The sequence below is a fragment of the Gorilla gorilla genome, chromosome 22, assembly GCF_029281585.2.
Source record: "Gorilla gorilla gorilla isolate KB3781 chromosome 22, NHGRI_mGorGor1-v2.1_pri, whole genome shotgun sequence".
NCBI classification, from domain to species: domain Eukaryota; kingdom Metazoa; phylum Chordata; class Mammalia; order Primates; family Hominidae; genus Gorilla; species Gorilla gorilla.
In genome coordinates, this window is record NC_073246.2 from 34,041,257 (window position 1) to 34,066,673 (window position 25,417).

Sequence of the window (25,417 nt, forward strand, 5' to 3'; positions counted from 1 at the left end):
ATACCAAAGTATAGGAAGGTGGAAGCTGATATATACACTAGATTTCCATCTTTTCCCTCTTGGTGCCTGAATCTTAGTAAAAGTGTTCTGGTTTGGGGGATGTTTCTTGAATTACATGGTTCATTAGCTCGTTCATGCATTCAGCACTATGGCAGGTCCATTGTCTGCTGAGAATAAGCAAGATGTGGAGGACACAAAAATAAGACCCAGTCACTGCCTTTGAGAAGCTTTGATAGCAAGATCCACACTTAAACCTATTATTGCCACATAATCAAAGAGCTATACCAGGAATGACAGTTCCTGGGCTTGGAAGCATTCAAGCTGAGTTTGCAGTTTGAGTTCAATCAAGTTAATTAATGCTGCACCAAACAAAGCAAAAACAAATAAACTCCTGTGAAAGAATATAACAGAATCCAGAATTCTACAACATAAACTTTGTAATATGCAGGGTACAATAAAAAAAACTATTCAACATATGAAAAGCCAAGGAAATGTTACCCATTCTTGAGAGAAAAGACAATCAATGGAGATCAAAACCAGATGGTGAAATTTGCAGACTTGGGTTTTAAAGCACCTTTGAGCCACATTCATTGACTTAAAGGAAAATATGCTTGCAATGAATGAAAAAATAGGAAATCTCAGTGGAGAAATATAATCTATAAAAAGACCCAAATAGAAATTCTAGAACTGGGCCGGGCGAGGTGGCTCATGCATGTAATCCCAGCACTTTGGGAGGCCGAGGCAGGTGGATTGCCTGAGCTCAGGAGTTCGCAACCAGCCTGGGCAACATGGTGGAACCCGGTCTCTACTAAAAAATTCAAAAACAAATTAGCTGGGCATGGTGGTGTGCACCTGTAGTCGCAGCTACTCAGGAGGCTGAAGCAGGAGAATTGCTTGAACTCAGGAGGCAGAGGTTGCAGTGAGCCGAGATCATGCCACTGCACTCCAGCCTGGGTGACAGAGCAAGACTCTGTCTCAAAAAAAAAAAAAAGAAAAGAAATTCCAGAACTGAAAAACACATCTGAAATTTAAAATGTACTGGATGTGCTTGAGATACAGGAAAGAGTCAGTAAACTTTAAGATAGATCCATAGAAATTATTTAATCTTAAAAAAAAGGGAGAGAAAAAAAGGTTTAAAAACTAAATAGTCTCAGGAACCAGTTAAAAAAAGTTTAACATATATGCATTTGGAACCTCAAAAGGAGATAAGAAAGATTATTTATCTTTCTTAATTATTTTTCTACTGCCTTTATTTGGAGGTAATGTTTCAAAAAAACAATTGTAATAAATAATGGATGAAATTTCCCCAAATTTTGTGAAAGACATAAATTTACAGATTGAAGAAACTCAGCAAACCCCAAGCAAGGTAAATATGAGTAAATATGAAGAAAACTATGCCTAGGGGACATCATAGCTAAATGCTGAAAATAAAAATAAAGGGGAAAAACCTTAAAAACAAGCAAAGAAAAATAATATAATACATAGAGGAGACAAAGATTTGAATGATTTTTGACTTCTCATTAAAAACTCTGGAGGCCAGAAGACAGTGGAAGAACATCTTTAAAGTGCTGAAAGAAAATTCACTTGGCAAACATTCAGTGAAAATATTCTTCAAAAACGAAGGTGAAATAAAGATATTTTTAGATAAAAAGAAAAGAGAATGTGCTAACAGAATGACACTACCAGAAATAAAAGAAAAATTTTAAGTTGAGAAATAAGAAAAGCTGGAAAATCAAGTCCTTAAGAAGGAATAAAGACTGTCAGCAATGACAAATATCTGTCTAAATATCAACCCCATAACTGGGAACTATATCCCTCCTTCCCTATATAAGTTCTGTTTAAAGTTGAACACAAAAGGAATTCCATGATATCTCTGACATGGAAAGGAAGCAGTAACCATTACTCCCTGAAGGCTTAGAGTCAGATGCAGCAACTGAAGAAGAAAAAACTTGGGCTCGATTTACAGATGGTTCTACACAATATACTGGTACCGCAAAGGAGAGCTGCAACACGACATTGCCACTGAAGGACAGGGGTAAACAGAAATTCTCTCCGTTGGCAGGAATTCAAGCAATGTACTTGTTCATTTTGTCTGGAAGAAGAAGCGGCTAGAGATATGTATGTATACTGGCTTATGGGCAATGGCAAATGGTTTGGCCAGATGGTCAGGGACTTGAAATACAATTGGGAAATTAGTGACAAGAGGATCTGGGGAACAGATATGTGGATATGTGGATAGGCCTCTCTGAATGGACACAGAGGACAAAGATATTTGTGTGCCACATGAATGCTTGCAAAAGAGCAAACTTACCTGGGAAGATCTTAATAGACAAGAGAGCCCATTCTGTAGATGTCAGTCTCATTGCCACCTTTCCCTGTCTTCGCCCAATGGACTCATGAACAAAGTGAACATTGTAGCAGGGTTAGAGACTATGCATGGGCTTTTGCTTACCAAAGCTGATCCACCTACAGCCACTGCTGGGTGCCCAACCACCCAGCTGCAGAGATCAACAGTGAGCTCCTGATAAGTTATCATTCCCAAAGGAATCAGCCAGGCACATGGTAGCATATTTTTCACATTCTCTATCACTTCCATATGGCAGTGATAGCACTTTGGTCTCACCAAAATAGACACTTACTCTGTATATGGATTTGTCTTTCTTGCCTGCAAACCTTCTGCTAAAACCATCATCTCTAGGCTCACAGAGTGCTTTATTTAGTGCCATGATATTCCATGTAGCATCGCTGCTGATGGGAGGGCTCATTTTATAGCACATGAAGTACCACAATGGACTCATACTTATAGAATGCCCAAGTCTCACAATCATCCTAAAGCAGCTGGCCTGGTAGAATGATGGCATAGCCTTTTGAAGACTCAGTTGTAGCGTCAGCTGGGTGGAAACATTTATGGGCCTCCAGAATGTGATACTTGCTCTAACTCCATATACGCTGATGTTTCTCTCAAAGCCCGAATTAAGATGTCTGGGAATCAAGGGGTGGAAAAGGGAGTGATTTCTCTTACTAGTCCCTTAATAATTCACAAGCAAAGTTTTTGCTTTTCGTCCCCATGATTTTGGGTTCTGCTTGTCTAGAGGTGTTTGATTCTGACAGAAGACACAACAGTGGTTCTATTAAACTGGAAGCTGAGACTGCCACCTGGCTCCTTTGTGTTTCTCATGCCATGAACCAACAAGCGGAGAAAGAGCTTACTGTACTGACTGGGGTGCTCGATCCTGACTCTCAAGTGGAAACTGGGTGGTGACCTCACATGAGGGCAGATGAGCGTATGTCTGAACCATAGGAGATCCTCTTGGGCACCTCTTGGCACTCCCATGTCCTGTGACAAAAGTTAGCAGGAAATGACAACAAGCCAGTTCAGACAGGATTGCCAGTGGCACAGAGCTTTCAGGAATGATGAAAGCATGGCTGCTGAGGTGCTTGCTACAAACAAAGAAAATATGGACTGGGTGGGGAAGAAGTAAGTGATGAATGTCAGCCATGACCATGTGGCCAGTTGAAGAAAACAAAGACTGCCATCATGATTAGTAATTTCAAAAAGGGACCCAGCTAGAAGAGAAATGAGTATCACACAAAGATGGATAAGAGGAAGATTTGTGTATCCTCTTTCGGGGAAAGGATGACATGTTTGGGGTGTTCAAGTTGTGCATCCTGTTAGGTGGAGGCATTATTTTTCTACTGCCTTTATTTGGAGGTAATGGTTCAAAGAGGTGTGTGTGGATACCAAGTTGATATAGAGTCCAGGAGTGTCCAATCTTTTAGCTTCTCTGGGCCACACTGGAAGAAGTATTGTCTTGGGCCACACATATGACACATTAACACTAATGATAGCTGATGAGCTTTAAAAAAAAATTGCAAAAATAATCTCATAATGTTTTCAGAAAGTTTACAAATTTGTGTTGGTCCATATTCAAAGCTGTCCTGGGCCGCATGCAGACCTCAGGCCACAGGTTGGGCAAGCTTGGTGTAGCCTGTGTTAGATTGTCCTATTGACAACTTGGTTGAGTTGGAAATTTCACTCCCAGAATCCTCTTCTCTGTATGGTTCTGGGTTAAATTTGGCCAAAAGGGGAACTTGAAAAAGATCTGGGAGGCAGAGGCCAGGCACGGTGGCTCACGCCTGTAATCCCAGCACTTTGGGAGGCTAAGGCAGGCAGATCACAAGGTCAGGAGATTGAGACCATCCTGGCTAACACAGTGAAACCCCATCTCCACTAAAAATACAAAAAAAAAAAGAAAAAAAGAAAAAAAATTAGTCAGATGTGGTGACGGGCACCTGTAGTACCAGCTACTCAGGAGGCTGAGGCAGGAGAAAGGCGTGAACCTGGGAGGCAGAGCTTGCAGTGAGCCGAGATCGTGCCACTGCACTCCAGCCTGGGTGACAGAGTGAGACTCCATCTCAAAAAACAAAAACAAAAACAAACAAACAAACAAACAAAAGATCTGTGAGCCAGAAGTGAAGCAGCATCATTTTTGCAGGGCATCACAGTTACATGCAGAAACAGCAGCACGGAGGTGCCAGGGATCCCGGCTTGGCCTTGCTCCCCCCTGCTCCACGCCCAGCACATCCTCCTGACAGTAGATCCCCTGACCAATAGTGGCCCTGGGGCCACCACCAGACTCTTGGTGGCGGACCCACAGAGTGGTGGTTGCGCTCAGGCAGCAGCCTCCCATCAACATGTCCCCCACTTCATGGTCCCACTTGGTGGCTGGATGTACCTGGTCTCTCACATTTCTCCTGAAAGCTCCAACTTGTCCACTTACACCAGTGCTTCAGGGAAAGCTGGTTAATGACTTCATCTCTAGCCCTCTAACTCTCCTTAACTACCTTCACCTCCCCGGTTCCTCTCATCATTATGTAAGGTCTAATTCCTGAACTAAATGTCTTATTAGGTTGCTGCAAAAGTAATTGCAGTTTTTGCCATACTTTCAATGCCATTACTTTTGAAAGGAATGGCAAAAACCGCAATTACTTTTGCACCAACTTAATATCTAATAACATTGATAGTGGTTCCACTTCCCTGGATGTATTTTGGCTTCCATACTAGGTGGCATGGGGGAGGGGAGGTGGGGATATATTAGGGTTCCTTAGAGAAATACGGCCAATACCATATATATATATATATACATATGATTTCTTATGGGAATTGGCTCATGCAATTATGGAGACCAGGAAGTCCCATGACGTACTGTTGCAAGGTGGGGAACCAAGAAAGCCAGTGATGTAATTCAGATTCCACAGGCCTGTGAAACAGGGGAGGCAATGGCCTCCTAGTCCGAGGCCAAAGGCCTGAGGACTGCAGTGGGGACAGGGGAGGCCTGGAGGGTAAGTTCCAGGGTCCACTGGCTGGAGAAGCAGAAGCACGGAAGTCTAGATGGAGGTCCCAGTGCAAGGAAAAAGAGAATGTGCCCTTCCTCCCCCTTTTTGTTTTATTTCAGGCCTGCAATGGATTAGATGATGCCTACCCACAATGGGGAGGGTGGGTCTTCTTGACTCCATCCACTGATTCAAATGCAAATCTCCTTCAGAAACACCCTTGTAGACACACCCAGAAATAATGTTTTACCAGCTATCTTGGCCACCCTTAGCCAGGCAACTGGACAAGAAAAATTAACCATGACAAGTAGTGAATTGCACACTTGTGCTGGAAGTTTCCATCCATCAAGAGGTACATCATTTCTGCTTAAGCCTTATTAGCCAAAGCAGATCCGATGGCCACACCTAACTTCAAAAATGGCAAGGAAATGCGATCCTATTGAGCCTAAAAGGAACTTGAACCAGAATATTTGTGAACATGTGAAGGTGACCACCATGCATAGGAAATAAGTAAATGACCAATAGATATTTGGATATTTGGATGAATGTATAGATGTGAGATTTTAAATATTTATGAAGATCAGTAGAAATCAACAAAGAGGAAAACAAATTTTATTGATCAGGTCTCATGCACTATGCACTAACCTTGTATAAAATCACTTACAAGCTTTTCATTAGACCTCAAAAACTCCTATAAAATAAATTTCCTTCTCATTTTACAAACTCCATGAAATCAGGAACCATGCTTTTTTAATGGGCTGTATTTTTTAGAGCAGTTTTATATTTACAGGAAAAACATTGAGAAGATAGTCTGGAGAGTTTACATAATGTTGATGAAAAGAGTCAAACTCTGTAAAATATTTGAAGAGATTTATTCTGAGCCAAATAGGAGTGACCATGGCCTGTGACACAGCCCTCAGGAGGTCCTGAGAACATGTGTCTGAGGTGGTTGGGGTACAGCTTGGTTTTATGTATTTTAGGGAGGCATATTTTTAGGGAGCAATCAAATACATTTAAGAAATACATTGGTTTGGTTTAGAAAGGCGGACAACTCAAAGCAGGGGCTTCCAGGCTATAGGAAAATTTAAACATTTTCTGGTTGACAATTGGTTGAGGTTATCTGAACACCTGGGATTGATAGAAAGAATGTTCATGTTAAAGATAAAGGATTGTGGAGACCAAGTTTTATTGTGCAGATGAAGTTCTTACCAGACTTTAGAGAGAGCAGGTGGTAAATTGTTTTATATCAGACTTAAAAGGGCACCTGGCTCTTAGTTGATTATCTCCTGGATTTGGGAAGGAAGGAAGGAAGGAAAACCAAGGGGAAAGGGGATTCTCTACAGAATGTGGTTTTTTCCCACAAGAGACTTTGCAGGGCAATTTCAAGGTATAGCAAGGAAATATATTTTGGGGTAAAACATTTTGATTTTCCTCCTTGTTATGCCAGAGTCAGATTGGAAAGTCACGAGATACAGGATTAAATAAAATCCATTTGATAAAAATTTCTGGTTTTTAGGGCGTGACTCCCCAGACCTCTTAGAAAGGAATTTGGGTAAGGTAAAAAATCAGAGTTTAGTCTTCAGTCCTCCCTCTTGGCCAAAAAGCATTCACAGAAAGCATATGCAGGCCAACAGCGGCAGATTCCATGGCTCTAGGAGCGCTTATTCCTAGAGTTGTCTGATCTGGTCATTTGGTGAGGTCCCACGGTGCTAGGAAGGCTTATTCCTAGTGTAGTCTGGTTGATGGCAGTTTTAAATATTAGCGATTTGGATAATGGGGGGAGGACATGGTCTGACCTGATGCAATAGCCAATTGTTTACCGAGTGAGATGGAGTCAGGCCTAGGGTTTAGTCTAAAAAAAAAACCATCCCGGATCAGATCTATTTTCTGAGTTATTATGATCCAGGTTTTTAATTGTGTCTTTCCTTTTGCTGTACCTGGCATAATATTTGCAAGAAAATGTCTAATGTTAATATAGTAACAAATATTATAAAGATAGAGAAGGTTTGGGCGTCCAAGGTTGTAGTTAGAATCAGAGGATAGTAACCAACCCAATCAGCCAGAAAACCCCACATGCATCATCATATTTTTGATCAAACTCACAATGTGTTTACCTTCCTTATTAAGGGTTATTTGGACCTTGTGAGAAATCTTACTTGAGAATTGTGGGACAAACATTAAATTAGAATTTAATAAATTTAATCTCTTTTCTAGCCGATGTGTTTCCATAGGTATAGCATCCTATGCATATAACATAAATTAAATACCAGAAACACCTGGTCCTCAGTGTTTAAATTGTGATAGACTTGTTAACAGTAGACAAATCTATTTCCCGCCCACCACCCCCACCAACCGACTTTTGTATTGCACCATATACTGGTATTTGGAGGGAAAAGGTTTTGTCACAGGGGAAGTTATATAATTCTACAGTGTTATTTTTTTCCTTGGCAGGACTACCTATGGCTGAGGACCATAAGAGTTAAAAGACTTATAGCCAATTAATTGTTCTAGGCCAGATAGGAAGGGTTGTGGACAGCCATTTGTTACTTTTTAAAATTATTATTTTAAGTAAAAAGGCCAGCAGAAAAACCAAAAGGCAAAGTTGCAAGACTGACTTATTTTTAACTTCTATGTGTTGAGCTGCTGTGAGTTTGGTTTTTGTTACAGACTTACAGCAATTAGCTATACAAAACATAAGCACTGCTCTGAAAAATTAAAAATATATATATGGATAGATAGGTTTATTTTTACCAGTTATCATTGGGAGTATTATACCCAGGAAGCTTTGTGGTAAGGTATTTTATCCTGTTAGTAAATGTTTTTCTTTAATTTTATAGCGAAATTTTATGGTTGGGATGGATGCAAAAGTGACACATAACAGTTTAGAAGACAAGCAAACTTGTTTTACCAGCTGTTTAGGCATTTTTTTTTGGACCTCCTTTTTGATTTGGAGGGTTTGATCTTGTCCTAATTTTATCCCTCGAAACTGGCCCTTACAAATTGTACATGCCCGCCCTTACAAATTGTACATGCCCGCCCTTACAAACTGTACATGCCCGCCCTTTCTGTGATAGTCCCTGGACCTAGAGGGAGGCAGCTTGTATAGTTCTGGCAGCAAAGCATTAGCAGTGAAACAGATCCAGACCCAGTGGATGTCAAATGAGGGAGATTCCTATCTCTGGTCTTCAGAATACCATGATTTTGGTTTCCTTGGAAGTAAAACAAAAAGAGAAAAATAACATTTATGGTTTGACAGTTATAACAGTAATTTGTATGTTAGAACAGAAAAAGGAACCTGTTCCATTAGGGCACCAACTGAAAACATGAAGAAAAATTATAATCAGGTACTTTTTAGAGGATTATTGTAGCCAAGAAATAATGATTTAATCTGTACGTAAAAAGTTAGGGTTGAAATGTAGTATTAAGTGTTACACTTTGCCCTTCAAACAATTTTTTTGCTGCCTTTTTTATTAAAGAGAATTTTATAGCCAGGCCAATTTGTGTGCAATGCTAGTTTTAGGCTTATTATGCTTGCCTGATTATTTGCATAAAATGCAGCAAGAAACTGACTGGCCATATAGACTTCTTTTAAAGTTGATTTTGCTGAAACTTTACCTAAAAATAGGCTATACTAGTTTCAGTCTTGGTAAAATAACCAGTGTCACCAATTGTTAGGAAAAAAAAAACTATTATTGAACTTATGCAGGCAACTATATTGCCATAAAATTACAATCTGAATTTTGGAGGATTCAGAAAGGGAAATTTGCTTACAAAAACATACTTTATCCAAATAATTTAAAAGAAAAAAGATTTCCTTGACCCTTTTTTAACCGGAGCAGCAGCTTTTAAAACAAGATGTTTGTTTACCTTGGAAATGTCATTTACAAATCAAACAGCTCAGGAGAGCTATTAGGCATTGTGGAATTTAGCAGCTCCTTACAATTAGTTCTAGAAAAGAGCCTCTCTGCTTATTAGGTAGCAAGATTTTATGTAAACCATTTTTATTTTATTATGGAACTTTTTGGGAAACATTATTTCCATTAATATAGAGGTAGCTTTAGTTAATATTCCATAGCAAGCCAGTAAATGCCCCATCAAAATACCTCAGTTGTTGTTATTGAAAAGTACTCACAGTTTTTGCCATCAGCCCGGATAAATGCTCCACACAAAAGGCTATGCAGTGGAGGATTTACATGAGCAGATTTACATGTCTTCAGTTTTATAGTACTAGAAAGGGGAAAACATCCCCCAGTGAGTTAGATATCGTATCCACTTTTATAAGACATTTAGGTAAAAGGGGTTACAACTACCTTACATAAAGCTTGTTTAAATATTTTACATTTTATAATTCTATTAACCTATATATTTTTATGTTCTGGTCCCAGGAAGCGTTTTTACCCCCAGACCATTTTACCTTTTCTGGAGAAAAGGATTTGGGTTTCCAGCGGGGGGTTGCATCTGTGAGATCTATGAGGGATATCAGATTTGATAAGGCTTCTTAAACAGACCTATGATTCTGTGGGAGGGGCACCCATGTAAAAGAGACCCCCTTAACCCCCAAATTGACCATGACCCAGGTAATAGACATATTAGGTGGGAGGATATCCCAGTTATAAAGCTAGTTCAACATGGCTTGCATATGAAAGATATTAACTGCTTCATCTAGGTACTTCACTTGGTATTTTATAGGGAGATTTGGGCAGTCCCCTTCTCAGGGCAAACAGAACTTATATGGCCCACTAGGCTGATTGCATTTTCTTTCTTTCTTTCTTTCTTTCTTTCTTTCTTTTTTTTTTTTTTTTTGAGATGGAGTAGTCATATTCTGTCACCCAGGCTGGAGTGCAGTGGCGTGATCTTGGCTCACTGCAACCTCTGCCGCCCGGGTTCAAATGATTTTCCTGCCTCAGCCTCCTGAGTAGCTGGGATTACCAGGCACCTGCCACCGTACCCGGATAATTTTTTTTTTTTTTTTTTTTTGTAGTTTTAGTAGAGACAGGGTTTCATCATCTTGGCCAGGCTGATCTTGAACTCCTGACCTCGTGATCCACCCTCCTCAGCCTCCTAAAGTGCTGGGATTACAGGCATGAACCACCGGGCCCGGCTGTTTGCTTTTTCAGGAATAAACCTTTGTGCATTAGTGATTGTTCAGTAGTGAGCTCTGCGTCCTGCAAGCTCTTAAATTTTGTAGCTTTTAAAATCAAGAATTTTGTCCCTAAAGTGGTTAAGTGGTTATTTTTACAATTTACTATAGTAAAGTGTTTTTTTGTTATTGTTGTTTTTAAAGAAGCTAAATGATACCAATCTACAAAGTGGAACAATTCCTTTACATGACACCCTTTGGTTTTAAATAGTTACTTGGTTTTGCCCTTCCCCCATATCAACTATTTTCTTGGTAACCATGGGGCTCAGAGTTTTGTTGCCCTAGATTGTTATTTTTTTGATTTAGTTTTATTCGTATAACTTCCTTTATTATAAAGCAACTCTTAAATAGTTTCTTAACCAAAAAGAAACTTACATTTTTTTGAGATTTGATACTATGTTTATAAAATTTTAACAAAAGCATATTTTATGTTTCTACTATTTTAACTGTTTAGTAACCGAAATTTCCAGTGGGGGAAAAGGAAAAACCAGAGGGTTTAACACGACTTTGAGAATTTTAAATTACTGGAGAGTTTTGAGATTAAATTTACCAAATTAATTTTTACCAAAGATTACCACGGTCATGTGAATTAAAAGGCATCTGAGCTAGTGTTTACCAATTTGATAACCATTTACAATTTTTTAAGTTACTTGATTAGAGCTTTTTCATGTGGTTTGGTAGTGAAATATCACTTCCACATGACACATATAGAAATAGAGATATAACAGGCATGCAGAATTAAAAGGCAGGTCTTTACTTGTCTGTTTTCAAAAATAATTATTCTTCCTTACTTAGATAATTAGTAAAAGTTACAGGAGCCAACAAAAGGTGAAGGAGAGAGCCATCATTCAAGGCCTTTTCAAAAGAGAAACAGTGGCACTTTAAAGATATCAATCTGAAGAATGTTAAAGAAACAGATTATAGAATTTAAAAATTTAAAAACTTTTTGCATTGAAAAAAAGTCAATATTTGTAATAAAATCTTGTTTTAACCAATTGTTTAGTTTTGTATTAGTGCATTTTTTTAGTATTAAAGACCCATCTCTAGAAAGATTATTATGATTTTTTTTTTCTTTTTGAGACAGAGTTTTGCCCCTGTTGCCCAGGCTGGCGTGCAATGACACAGTCTCGGCTCCCCGCAACCACCGCCTCCTGAGTTCAAGTGATTCTCCTGCCTCAGCCTCCCGAGTAGCTGGGATTACAGGCATGCACCACCATGCCCAGCTAATTTTTGTATTTTGAGTAGAGACGGGGTTTCTCCTTGTTGGTCAGGCTGTTCTCGAACTCCCGACCTCAGGTGATCTGCCTGCCTTGGCCTCTCAAAGGGCTAGGATTACAGGCATGAGCCACCACACCCGGCCTGACTTCTTTTTAATTATAGCCAATACCAGCTGAATTATATAACATCCTTAAAAATTTATTTTACTAACCTTATTACGACTTACCTAGACCTTTAACAATGGTTAGAGTTTCTGTTTTATCCTAAATATCTCTCTTCCTTGAACAACCCAGTTATTTTATTTTAGGGCAAAAATTCACCACACAAGATTCTTTCTTATATAAAATCACTTTCCTTTTTACTTTCTTTACCAAAAATACCTCCTTATATCTTTAACTTTTTTCATCTTTTATTTCCCGATTTCTTTACCTTGTTTTATACATAACCCTTAAATAAGGTTTGAATTGGACAAAGATATTGTACCTCTAATAAGAATGTTAAAAAAATGTTTTCCTACAATTCTTAAATTGGAAATTACCCAGATACTTCATATCAGAGAATAACCTTACGTCCTAAATTATGACAACTTTGTTTAAAAGCATTTATTCCATTACATTTACCTCATTAATTTTGTAGTTTGCCTAGATTGTTTACAAAAACTGTGAGAGCCAATATTTAAAGTTAATTTTCTATTAACCATTTTTATAGCTCTGAATTTCCGGTATTTACTTTAGTAATAAAACTTATGGTTAGTTTTAAAAGTATTTATACCAATAACTCAGTATTTAGCTGTTGTCATTTAAGCCAACAATATTTCATAAGCATATACAGGCAAAAATCATTTTGTCTTGGTCTGTTTTATAGTTTATAACCCTTATGGCAAAAATTATAGTATTCAAGAGTCAAACTCTATAAAATATTTGAAGAGATTTATTGTGAGCCAAATATGAATGACCATGACCCGTGACACAGCCCTCAGCGGGGCCTGAGAACATGTACCCAATGTGGTTGGGCTACAGCTTGGTTTTATGTATTTTAGGAAGGTGTGAGACATCAATCAAATACATTTAAGAAATACATTGGTTTGGTTTGGAAAGGCGGGACAACTCAAAATGGGGGCTTCCAGGCTACAGGGAAATTTAAATATTATCTGGTTGACAATTGGTTGAGGTTATCTGAAGACCTAGTCAACAGAAAGGAATGCTCAGGTGAAAGAAAAGATTGTGGAGACCAAGTTTTATTGTGCAGAGGAAGCTCTTAGGTAGTGGACTTTAGAGAGAGCAGGTGGTAAATTGTTTTATATCAGACTTAAAAGGGTGCCTGACTCTTAGTTGATTATCTCCTGGATCTGAGAAGGAAGGAAGGAAAACCAAGGGGAAAGGGGATTCTCTATAGAATGTGGATTTTTCTCACCAGAGACTTTGCAGGGCAATTTCAAGGTATGGCAAGGAAATACATTTTGGGGTAAAACATTTTGATTTTCTTCCTTGTTATGCCAGAGTCAGATTGGAAAGTAAGTCATGATATACAGGGTTCAATAAAACCCATCTGATGAGAATTTATGGTTTGTAGGCCATGAGTCCCCAGACCCCTCAGAAGGGAATTTGGGTAAGATAAAAAAATCAGAGCTTAGTCCTCAATAAACACCTCTGCAACACACACACACACACACACACACACACACACACACACACACACACCATTTCCTCTATTACTGATATCTTACATTAGTACAGTATGTGAACCCCAAATATCTGAGACAGGTCACAGTTAATATAGAAAGTTTAGTTTGCCAAGATTGCGGATGGGCACCTGTGACACCCTCAGGAGGACCACCTCTCAGGAGGTCCTGACAACATGTGTCCACGGTGGTCAGAGCACAGTTTGGTTTTATACATTTTAGGGAGGCATGAGACATCAATCAACATATGTAAGATAAACATTGGTTTGGTCCGGAAAGGTGGGACAACTCTAAGCAGGGAGGGAGCTTCCATTCCAGGTAGATGAGAGACAAGTGGTTGCATTCTTTTTTTTTTTTTTTTGAGACAGAGTTTCGCTGGAGTGCAATGGCATGATCTCAGCTCACCGCAACCTCCGCTTCCCGGGTTCAAGAGATTCTCTTGCCTCAGCCTCCCGAGTAGCTGGGATTACAGGTATGTGCTACCATGCCCAGCTAATTTTGTATTTTTAGTAGAGACAGGGTTTCTCCACGTTGGTCAGGCTGGTCTCGAACTTCCAACCTCAGGTGATCCGCCTGCCTCAGCCTCCCAAAGTGCTGGGATTACAGGCGTGAGCCCCTGCGCCTGGCCTGTTGCATTCTTTTGAGTGTCTGTCTAGCCTCTCCAAAAGAGGCAATCAGATACGCATTTATCTCAGTGAGCAGAGGGGTGATTTTAAATAGAAGAGGAGGCAGGTTTGCCCTAAGCAGTTCCCTGCATGACTTTTCCCTTTAGCTTAGTGATTTTGGGACCCCAAGATTTATTTTCATTTCACAGTACATTCATCATAATTAACGAATCGATAGTGATACATTACTATTAAAGTTCACACTTTAGCTTGATTTCCTTGGTTTTTATCTAATATCCTCTCTTCTTCAAGAATCCCATCGAGGATACAAGTTACATTTCATTGTTGTGTCTCCTTTGTCTCTTTTCGGCTGTGACCACTTCTCAGATTCTCAGGCTGTCCTTTGTTTTTGATGACCTTGACAGTTCTGAAGAGTACTGGTTGGGTATTTTATAAAATGGCCCTCATTTGAGATTTGACTGATGTTTTTCTCAAATCAGACTAGTGTTATGGGTTTTGGGGGTGACCGTTTACTTAGGCAACACAGGGCTGCATTTGGAAGCTTGTTTTTTGTTTGTTTGTTTGTTTGTTGTTTTTGAGACGGAGTCTCACTCTGTCACCCAGGCTGGAGGGCAGTGGCGTGATCTCAGCTCACTGCAAACTCCGCCTCCCGGCTTCAAGAGATTCTCCTGCCTCGGCCTCCCAAGCAGCTGGTATTGCCGGTGCCTGCCACCACACCCGGCTAACTTTAGTATTTTTAGTAGAGATGGGATTTCACCATGTTGCCCAGGCTGATCTCAAATGCCTGATCTCAGGTGATCTGCCCACCTTGGCCTCCCAAAGTGCTGGGATTACAGGCATGAGCCACTGTACCTGGCCGGAAGTTTTTAAATAAATGTTTTTTGACTAAATGAATATTTACCAGTAAGAAAATACATTCAGAAAGTTTAAGAAATGTGTTGAAAGGTATCTTGCTCATCAGAGGCAAAACTAGGATAGAACCCAGGACTCTGACTCAGAAACTCTACTTTCCAGTAGATTATATTAACTTCAAAATAATTATAGCCACAGCTTCTAGACACTGTCCTAGTTAATATAGTATATATTGTTTCTAATTCTCTCAACACCATTTCAAGGAATGCATTATTATCCTATTTTCCTGAAGCTCAGGGGTATCTGGAGCATCTTTTCCAAGGCCACATGTGAAAAAGTGGCCTGGGTTTTGAACCAACTGTGGCTGCCTCTAGAGTTTCTGCCCACACCATTACCATCGCAGTGAGCTCTCAAAGACGACCAAGTGATTCTTCCCGCCTCAAAACTCTCCAAAGCCTCACTGACACTGCCAGTGAAACTTTGCCTGCCCTACGCACCCTCACTTCCCACTTTCCCAACTGCACTTCCTACTCCAGGCATGGGAAGCCCCTGGCCACTCCCCTAATGGGCGCGCTGCGTCGAGGATCTTTGTAAGTGCTCTTGTCATGCTTAGAACACCTTTCCTCTCCCATCTCTTACCCCTCTGTGGGAGACGGGGGATCTTATTTATATTTCACCCATCAGTTTCAACTCCCAACTCTATGAAACAAACCTCTGATCCATCCAAGTGGACTTCATCCTCCCAACATTGTGCACCTTAGTTCATAGTACATGCCACTATTATTGTACTGATCGTATCATAGTGATATTGTTCAAGTATAGCTCTTACTCTCTAATCAGACATGGAACTTCTCTGGGCAAGGATACTTTCCTATTCATCTTTATACCTACCATAACCTAGTAGAGTGCCTGGCATATCACCAGTGTTCAATAATGAGTGAATGAATGAACAAATAAATGAGTAAATATGGAAGAGTATATAGCAATCTTCCACACAGGAACGTACAGCTCCCGAAAGTGAACTGAATGCTGCCTCCAGACTCCCTTCTCCTCCAAAGCCAGGGGCACATGGCCAATCGCTCCAGGAGTTTTCCATCTTGCTATTAAATGCATCTTGTTGGATCCATGGACAAGTAACACCAAGGACCTTAGAGTGAAGAATTGGCTTAATCTCAGTATCTAAGCAAGTTAATGAGCCAGAAATCCAGCAGAGCCTCTTCTGTCATTTCGCAAAGAAAACACAGGAAAAGTCCCATCATAAACTACCTTAAAGGCCAAGTATCTATTCCACAAAGACGTTCTCATCAGCTCTGTATAGAAGAATCAGATGCTGGTTTAATCCCCTTTCGCTTTTGCTGTCCCTGAGCAATTCAAAGTGGAGTGGAAACCTGGCAGTTAACCAATTAGCTTGATTGGAATAAACAGCCAAATTAGATAATTAATGACCATGTTTGCCAAATTTCCACTTCATTTTTTGCTGGGTAGATACATCCCTGAGGCTACAGATACATTTACAAGCAAATTGCCCAATTTTCCTGCTGAATCCTCCTGTTTCGTGAATCTCACATCTACCCCTTCTGGTTCTTTTCCATCACTTTAGAAAACAACTAGAGAAAGAGTCATGCTCACAACATCACAACACTGGGAAACTAACCCTCACACCTAGTTCTTAGAAGGAGACTGGTGTCCACGTCTGGCAGGTCAACCCAGGCCAAGGTTATGACCTTGCCTTTGCTTTCTACATCAGCATCCGCAAAATGACTGCTCTGCCTGCCCTTTGACACAGGAGCCAAGAAAAGTGGGAGATCCCCTCCTACAGGTCACATACTGGATGTGACTTGAGGAATTGATATCCTTCCTCTCCAGATTGTTTCATCTCACTATTTGCATGACTGGGAGAAGCTACGTCTATTGCTTCCCAAAGGCTCTTTTTGGCCACTATTGCATTGATGGAAAGTTGAGTGGCAGGACGTTTCTAGATCAACAAAAGATTTCTGGAGGTCTAAAGGTCTAGAGGTGTAAAGGAGGCAGTTTTTTGTAATGGAAGTAACATGGTGGTTGTCTTCATTTGTTTGTGTTGCTATAAAGGGATACCTGAGGTTAGGTAATAAGGAGAAGAGGTGTGCAAGAAACTTGGGGTCAGCATTTGTTTCTGGTGAGGCCTCAGGAAGCTTCCACTCATGGTGGAAGGTGAACAGGAACAGTCATCACATGATGAGAGAAGAGGCGAGAGAGAGGAGGTGCCAGGCTCTTTTCAACAAGCAGTACTTGTGAGAACTAAGAGTAAGAACTCATTCATTACCATGTGAGGACTGCACCAAGCCATTCTTGAGGGATCCACCCCCATGATCCAAACACCTCCCACTAGCCCGCACCTCCAACATTAGGGTCAAATTTTAACATAAGACTTGGTGAGGCCAAGCAAACCATATCCAAACCATAGCAGTGGTCAACAAGATAAGGAGTATAAAGCATCCTGCACAGATTTTAATCAGGTGCTGGGAAGCTAGAAGATGGGGGATAAAGAGAGTTGCAGAGCTAGTATTAGCATAGTCAGTCCATCCTGTAGCTATATTCAATTACTGGCGTTAGAGTACTCAGGAATTCTCAAACCTTTCAAGAAGCACACTTTCTTTTTTCATTATTTAGAGAATACTTTATTAGTTTCTGTAATCAAACTCATGTAGATAAGACCTTACATATTTAATATAGTGTGTTACCCCTGTACAAATGGAAAAATATTAAGTTTAATGTTTCTAGACCAATATGGCTGTTAATTTCTGTACAATGCCAACTTAACACAGTAAACTGGGATACTTTTTCCAAAGGTCACAGCACAGCTGAAGTTTCCAAAAATTCAAATTATATATATATATTTGTATATATATATTTATATAAAAAGACCAATAATAGCAGTATGTTATGCATCAATAACAGCAACAGCTTTTCTAGGTTCTGCGGTCATCTGAACAAAATTATAGAGACATCCAGCACACTCCATTTAAAAAAAGTCAGGGGGTGGGGGAAAGGTAAAAAACAAATCCCCAGAAAATTGCAAAGTTCTGTTACTGTTATGGTACCTGGCACCATTTTTTAAAATTAGCTTCTGAATCATCATCTGGAAAGAAAACATTCTAGAATAACATCCTTAAAAATAGCTCTGATAAAGCATGGTCACTACTACATATCAATAAGCAGGTACAAGACATTTTACAATCACACAGGTATGACACAGTACTGTCCTATGCCAATAGATAGAGGATACAATTAAAAAGGCATTACTTGGCCAGGCACGGTGGCTCATGCCTGTAATCCCAGCACTTTGGGAGGCTGAGGCAGGCGGATCACCTGAGGTTGGGAGTTCAAGACCAGCCTGACCAACATGGAGAAACCCTGTCTCTACTAAAAATAGAAAATTAGCTGGGCATGGTGGCGCATGCCTGTAATCCCAGCTACTCGGGAGGCTGATGCAGGAGAATTGCTTGAACCCAGGAGGCGGTGGTTGCGGTGAGCAGAGATGGCGCCACCGCACTCCAACCTGGGCAACAAGAATGAAACACATGAAGAACATAGAAGCCCACACTGAGAGACATTCCACAAAATAATCAAAAATCCTCAAAACTCAATGTCATGAGTACTAAATTAATTAATTAATTAAGTAACATGATCTAAAAAAAAAAAAAGGCATTATTTGAGACTTGATTCTACTTTTCCAGCAGAGGGCCCAAAGGATGGCATGACACAGCTCTGTAAAGAAAGGCACTTTCTTAGGATTTCCTTTAATTAGTGACACAGTTCTAGGTCTCACTGTTCTTCATGAACACCAGCTAAAAACTGGTTTAAAAAAAGAAAGAAAGAAAAGGAAAAGGAAAAAAAAGAAAAGAAAAAACCCCCAAAACCATGGGATTCATACAAAGATGACTGAGTGGGGGCAAGGAAGACTCAGCCTAACTAGTATTTTACCAAATCTGACACATTTGAATGATGAGAGCTCCATGGAAGAAAGGAGATGATAAGAGGTGAATAAGCACACTTTTAATGGTCACATGTCTACATTACACTGGGCCCTTGTTGGGATTTTATGCATTAAAAAATATCTTTTTAGTGTCTACCTACTTCATGCTAACTGCTATTCTACAGACACAATGATAAACAAGACAAATAACTTACAATCTAGTGAACAGGCATTATCACCTTCTCACTCCTGCAAAGCTGATATTAAAACCCCATCTTGGTCATCCCTGACCACTCCAAGGTCTACAAACCAGGTAGAGATGCTAGGACTGGAACTAAATGCAGAAAACAGATCAGAGTTGCCAGGGGGTGAGGGGCAGGGTGGACAACTACAAAAAAGATGCACAGGACAATTTTTAGGTGACTGTAGTGTTCTACATGTACTATGGTGATGGATACACGATTCTATGCATTTTCAAATGCCATTGAAATGTATCTCACAAAGAATGAAGTTCAGTGTAGGCAAAAATGTTAAAAATCAACCAGGAGGTCATGGAATCTCAGGAGGTAATGCAGACAGTGATAAATTGTATTACAAATGTATCACATAATCCAGTTAGCAGCAAGCACACCAACACCAGATATTGGCTTCTAAATACCATTCTCTGACAAAAGAAACCAGAGCACTGGAGAAATGTTTGATTCTAGGGCTGGGACAGGGAAAATGCAAAATGAGCCTGGAGTATCGTGTAGTATCAAGAAAGGAAGTGCTCAAAAAACAGAAGGATGGAGGCAGGTCAAAAGGACATGACAGCCAAACTGAAAGAGTTCCCAGTGACCAAAGCTGGAACAAATTGAGTACTAAATTAATTAATTAATTAACTAAGTAATATGATGCTAAATTGCAATCCAAAGCATAAAATAATTATACATGAGTCCACACTGATATAAATTTATTCATATAATTAAATAAATATGTAAATAAGGGAGAAAAGATAAAGCTTTCTTAAAAAAGAATTCCAAATAATTATGTAGATACTCCCCTTCGAGAGATGGAGTCTAGTGCTACCTCCCTGTGCTTGAACCTGGGTGGATCTTTATGACTTGCTTCCAAAGAAGAGAATATGGAAGGGGGAAAGGGTAACTTTACAGTGGAGAAAACTTCCAATTACTACCTTGACTGAGTGATCAAGGAGAGGCAAGGGCTGAAAAACTACCTGTTGGTTAGTAGTTCACTATTTGGATGATGGGCTCGAGAGTAATTCAAACCTCAGCATGATATAATGCTTAGCATTTATTACCATGTAATAAACCTGCACATTTATCCCCTGAATCTAAAAGAAAAAAATTTAAAAAAAATTTCCAAGTTCTCAAACTGAGCTTAACAAAGACCACAAATTAGTCTTGACTTTTCTCAATCCCTGACTGGATTGAGATGTTCTTCTCTTCTGTTGTCTGCCAGAGTATAGGGTGAATCTTCTCTGGAGGTAGATAATATGATCCAGAGCTCTATAATTTATTATGTACAACATCCAGCCTTCAATTGAAAATTATCAGACATACCAAAAAACAGGACCAAAAGAACAACTAGAGAATAGACTTACAGGTTCCCATATGCTGAAATTATCTGACATAGATTTTAAAATAACTGTAATTAATATGTTGAGAAACTAGATTACCAGATGAAGTTTTCACCCAGATAATTGGAATTTATTTTTTAAACACAATGGAATTATAAAACTAAAAATTACAAAACTGAAATTAAAAACATAACATGAGGTTAATAGTAGATTAAACATAGCAAAAATAAAGATTGGTGAGCTGCAAGATAGGTCAGCAGAAAATATCCTTACTGGGGCATAGAGAGCAAAATGAATAAAAAAAACAAAAACAGCATAAGAGAAATGTACCACATGATGAAAGAGTTAACATCCATGTAATTGTAACAATATATGCAGAAATAATGGTCAAGGATTTTTCCAAATGAATTAAAGACATCAAACCACAGATTCAAAAAGTATTACAAACTCTAAGCAAAGCAAGCAAAGAAAATCATACCTTCTCACATAATATTAAACTGTCAGAAGCCAAAGACAAGGAAAAAAGTCTGTTTAACTGCCTGAGAAAAATATATATATTATTTTCCAAGGAGAAAACATAAGACTGACATCTCAGCAAAAATAATGGATACAGAAGACAATAGGACGTTGTTATGGACTGAACGATTGTGTCCCCCCAAAATTCTCATGGTGAAGCCCTAGTTCCCAATGAATGATGTTTGGAGGTGGGGTCTTTGGGAGGTAATTAGGTCATGAAAGTGGAGCCCTCACAAATGGCCCTCATATATGTCTCTTATGCTTCCCTTATATGAAGAGATGTAATAGAGATGATCAATCTCTCTACCACATGAGGAGACAGCAAAAAAGGCAGCCATCTGCAAGCAAAAAAGAGGGCTCCAACCAGGAACCACATTGGCTTGCATCTTGATCTCATACTTGCTGGCCTTCAGAACTATGAGAATTAAATGTCTGTTGTTTAAGCCACTCAGTTTGTGATATTCTGTTATGCCAGCCCAAGCAGACAAAGACATATGTCATCTTCAAAGTACTAAAAGAAAATAAATGTCAACAGAGAAATCTACATCTAGAAATAATATCCAATAAAAATGAGAAAGAAATGAAGGAGTTTTTCTAATGTCTACCAGGAGACTTACATTAAAAATGGACTTATTTAGACAGACAGAAACGTATGAAGGAATTAAAGGGAACAGGAATGGTAAATATATTGCTGAAACTAAATTTTATATTGACTAGATGAAATAATAATAATATGTGGTACAGTTTCTTATATTGTAAAATAAAAATGCATTGTAAAGGGTAGAAAAGAGGGAAATCAAGTCAAAGTGTTGTAAGGCCCTAGCATTAATCTGGGAAGGGCAAAGGTACTAACTAATAGTAGTCTTTAAAATGACAGTTGTGATATTTAAAGTGATCACTGAAAGAGTAGTAAAAAAATATGCATGTAACTAATAAGCTAGCATTGGGAAAAACACTAAAACACAATCTTTTTAAAGCATAAAATGAGGGAAAAAGGAAAATAAGAAATAAGCGGCAAACAGAGTCTAACTAGTAGGATGATGGATAGGTACCTGAATATGTCAGTAATTTAATCAGTGTAAACAATCTACATACTTCAGTTAAAAATCAAAGATTGGTAAGGCACTTCTGGATTGATGGGGCCCTCCAAAATTCCACTCCTCCATAAAAGCGCAGAGAACAACAGAAGCAGAATTGGTCGAAATCACCTATGTCAGAACTCTGGAAATTAACCAAAGGCTAACCAATATGAGGTGCATTTATTCAAGAAAAATAGCTGAATCTTAGTAAGGATAACAATCTCTGTGGTTTTTTCACTTGCCCTGGTCTCACCCCCACCCCTACCTTTCAGCTTAAAAACCAGCAGCCTCACAAGCACAGCAGCTGTGAAGAACAGCAGTCTAGCAGCCACTGGAAGGGGCATAATGGATTTGAAACCCCTAAAAAAACTCATTCCCAGAGAGTTGTCACTATATGGCCCTTCTAGCAACTCCCTGGAAAAGCCCCATTCATAAAGCCCCTCTTTATTTAACCTGACTCAGAGCTCACTCAGTGGGCATTTGTCAAAATCATCAGTGCCAATTAATTAACATCACAGCTGCCTCAAGTGGCAAAACTAGTTGGGCCAAATGAGAGGCTGGCAGAAAACTCAAAAGGAAAATATGGAAAACGAGATGTCCATAGGGAACTTTGAAAAATCTAAAAGGCCATGAGCATGGCTAGGATTTCATGCATGCCCAGGAAATATCTGAGAAAACCCTAATCTCTTACCGGTGTCTAACCTTGAGGCTTTGTACAAGCAGGAAATGAAGGCAAAGGCAGAATTGTAAGCCACTGAACACTGAAGATATACCCCGACACACACACACACAGAGCCCCTCAACTTAAAATGAGAGCTATACTGGTTCAAGGCATTTGAGGAAACCTCTGTCTAATAATTATATGAACATTAAGTTAGTCAAGTAGAAGCTGTAATGGCCACACACAACAAAGAATAAAACTTCACGGAATAAGCCCAGGACAGTCACTAGAAAAACAAACAACAACAACAATAAAAAACAACAACAAAACTTGAAGAGCAAGGAAGAATCTGACTTCCAGAGTGGCTGCATTCTATTATTTTTAATGTCCAGTATTCACAAAAAAGTATAAGATATGAAAATAAATAGGAAAATATAGCCTATATATAGGAAAAACAGTCAACAGAAACTATCCCTGAATAAGCCCAGATATTGAACTTGCTAGACAAATACTTTAAACAAACTATTATAAATATGTTCAAAGAACTAAAAGAAACTGTATCCAAAGACTTAGAGAAAATTATGACAACAACATCTCACCAAAAAGAAAATTACTGGGTATATACCCAAAGAAAAATAAACCATTCTACCAAAAAGACACCTACACTCATATTTTTATCACAGCACTATTCAAATAGAAAACACAAGGAATCAACCCAGGTGCTCATCACTGATGGATTAGATAAAGAAAATGTGGTACTTTGGAATACTACAGAAAATCCCCATTCATAAGGCCCTTCTTTATTTGACCAGACTGAGAGCCCACTCAGTGGGCATTTGTAAAAGACCATCAGTGCCAATTAATTAACATCACAGCTGCTTGTGATGTTATATTTATATAGAAAATATAAGAAATGGAAATTCTGAAGTAGAAAAGTAGAATAACTAAAATGAAAATTTCAGTAGGGGGGCTGAATAGAAGATTTGAGATGGCAGAAGAAAAAAATAGAAAGACTGAAGATATATCCATTGGAAGGACATAAGGAATAGAAAGGGGAAAAAATTAAGAAAAACTAACATAGCCTCATAGACTTGTAGGACAACATCAAGCCTACCAACATACACATAATGTGAGTCCCAAAAGGAATATAGATGATTCTATATTATAGAATAGATATAGAATAATGTCAATAAAATACTAGTGAACGAAATCAAGCAGCATATAAAAGGATTATATATCAAGACCAAGTGGGATTCATCCCAGGAATGTAAGGTTAGTTTAATACCCAAAAATCAATCAACATAATATACAATATTCATAGAATAAAGCTGAGGGGGGAAACATATGATCATCTCAATAGATACAGAAAAAGCATTTGACAAAATCCAACATCTTTTTATAATAAAACACCCTACAAACTAAGAATAGAAAGAAACTTCTTCAGCCTGATAAAGGGCATCTAGGAAAAAACCTACAGTTATCATTACACTTAATGGCGAAAGACTGAATGCTTTCCTTTAAGGTCAGGAAGAAGACAAGGATGTCCATTCTTGCCTCTTCTATCCAACATTACACTGGAGGGTTTAGGTAGTGCCATTAGGCAAGAAAATGAAATAAAATGTATCCAGATTGAAAAGGAAGAATTAAATATCTCCATTAGCAGATGGCATGATCTTCTGTATAAAAAGATCCTAATGAATCTGCAAATAAAACTATCAGAACTAATAAATGAATTCATCAAAGTTGAATTTAACAATATAGTCTACAAGATCAATGTACAAAAGTCAATTGTAGTTCTGTACACTGACAATAAACTGTTTGAAAAACATTTTATAAACAATTCTATCTATAATAGCACCAAAAAGAATAAAATACTTAGAAACAAATTTAACAAAACAAGTACAGTTATGTTTCACTTAATGACAGGGATACATTCTGAGAAATGTCTTTAAGACAATTTCATCATTGTATGCACATCACAGAGTGTACTTACACAAACCTAGATGGTATAGCCTGCTACACAACTAGGCTATACGGTATAGCCTATTGCTCCTAGGCTACAAACCTATATAGCATATTACTTGACTGAATACTGTAGGCAATTTTAATACAATTATAAGTACTTGTGTATCTAACCCTCTAAACACAGAAAAGCTACAGTAAATATACAGTATTATAATCTTATGGGATCACTGTCATACATCCAGTCCACAATTGACTGAAACATTGTTATATGGCACATGATTGTACAAGATTTGCAGACTGAGAACTAGAAAACATTGTTGAAACAAATAAGAGAAGACCTAAAAACATGCAAAGATACCATTCCATGTTCATGGACCAGAAAACTTCATACTGCCAGAAGGACAAGACTCCCCTATATTGGTCTATGGAACTTAGTAGCAAGAAAACAAGCTTATTTTAAAATGGGCAAAGGACTTGAATAGCCATTTCTCTGAAGAAGACATAAAAACGGCCAAAAGGTATATGAAAAAGCACTCAATTTCACTAATCAACAGAGAAGTACAAATTAAAGCCACAAGGAGATATCACCTCACACCTTTTAGGATGGCTATTATCAAAAAGACACATGATAACAAGTGTTGGTGAGGGTGTAGAGAAAATGAAACCCTTGTACTCTGTTGACAGGAATATAAATTGCTGCAACCTTCATGGAAAATAGTATGTAGATTCTTCTAAAAATTAAAAATAGATCTATCATAGGATACAATAATCCTTTTTCTGGGCATATACTCAAAAGAAACAAAATCAGTGC

The 25,417-nt window shown here is 38.7% G+C and overlaps 1 long non-coding RNA gene across 1 annotated transcript in view; it reads right to left on the bottom strand.

Annotated features, from left to right (window-relative positions):
* Positions 1-5,925: 5,925 nt before the first annotated feature.
* Positions 5,926-25,417, bottom strand: part of LOC129529352 (uncharacterized) — a 96,031-nt gene continuing 76,539 nt past the window's right edge. The window contains exon 3 of the long non-coding RNA XR_008674849.1: positions 5,926-8,543. This is a non-coding gene — a long non-coding RNA (uncharacterized lncRNA). The remainder of the gene's footprint in view (positions 8,544-25,417) is intronic.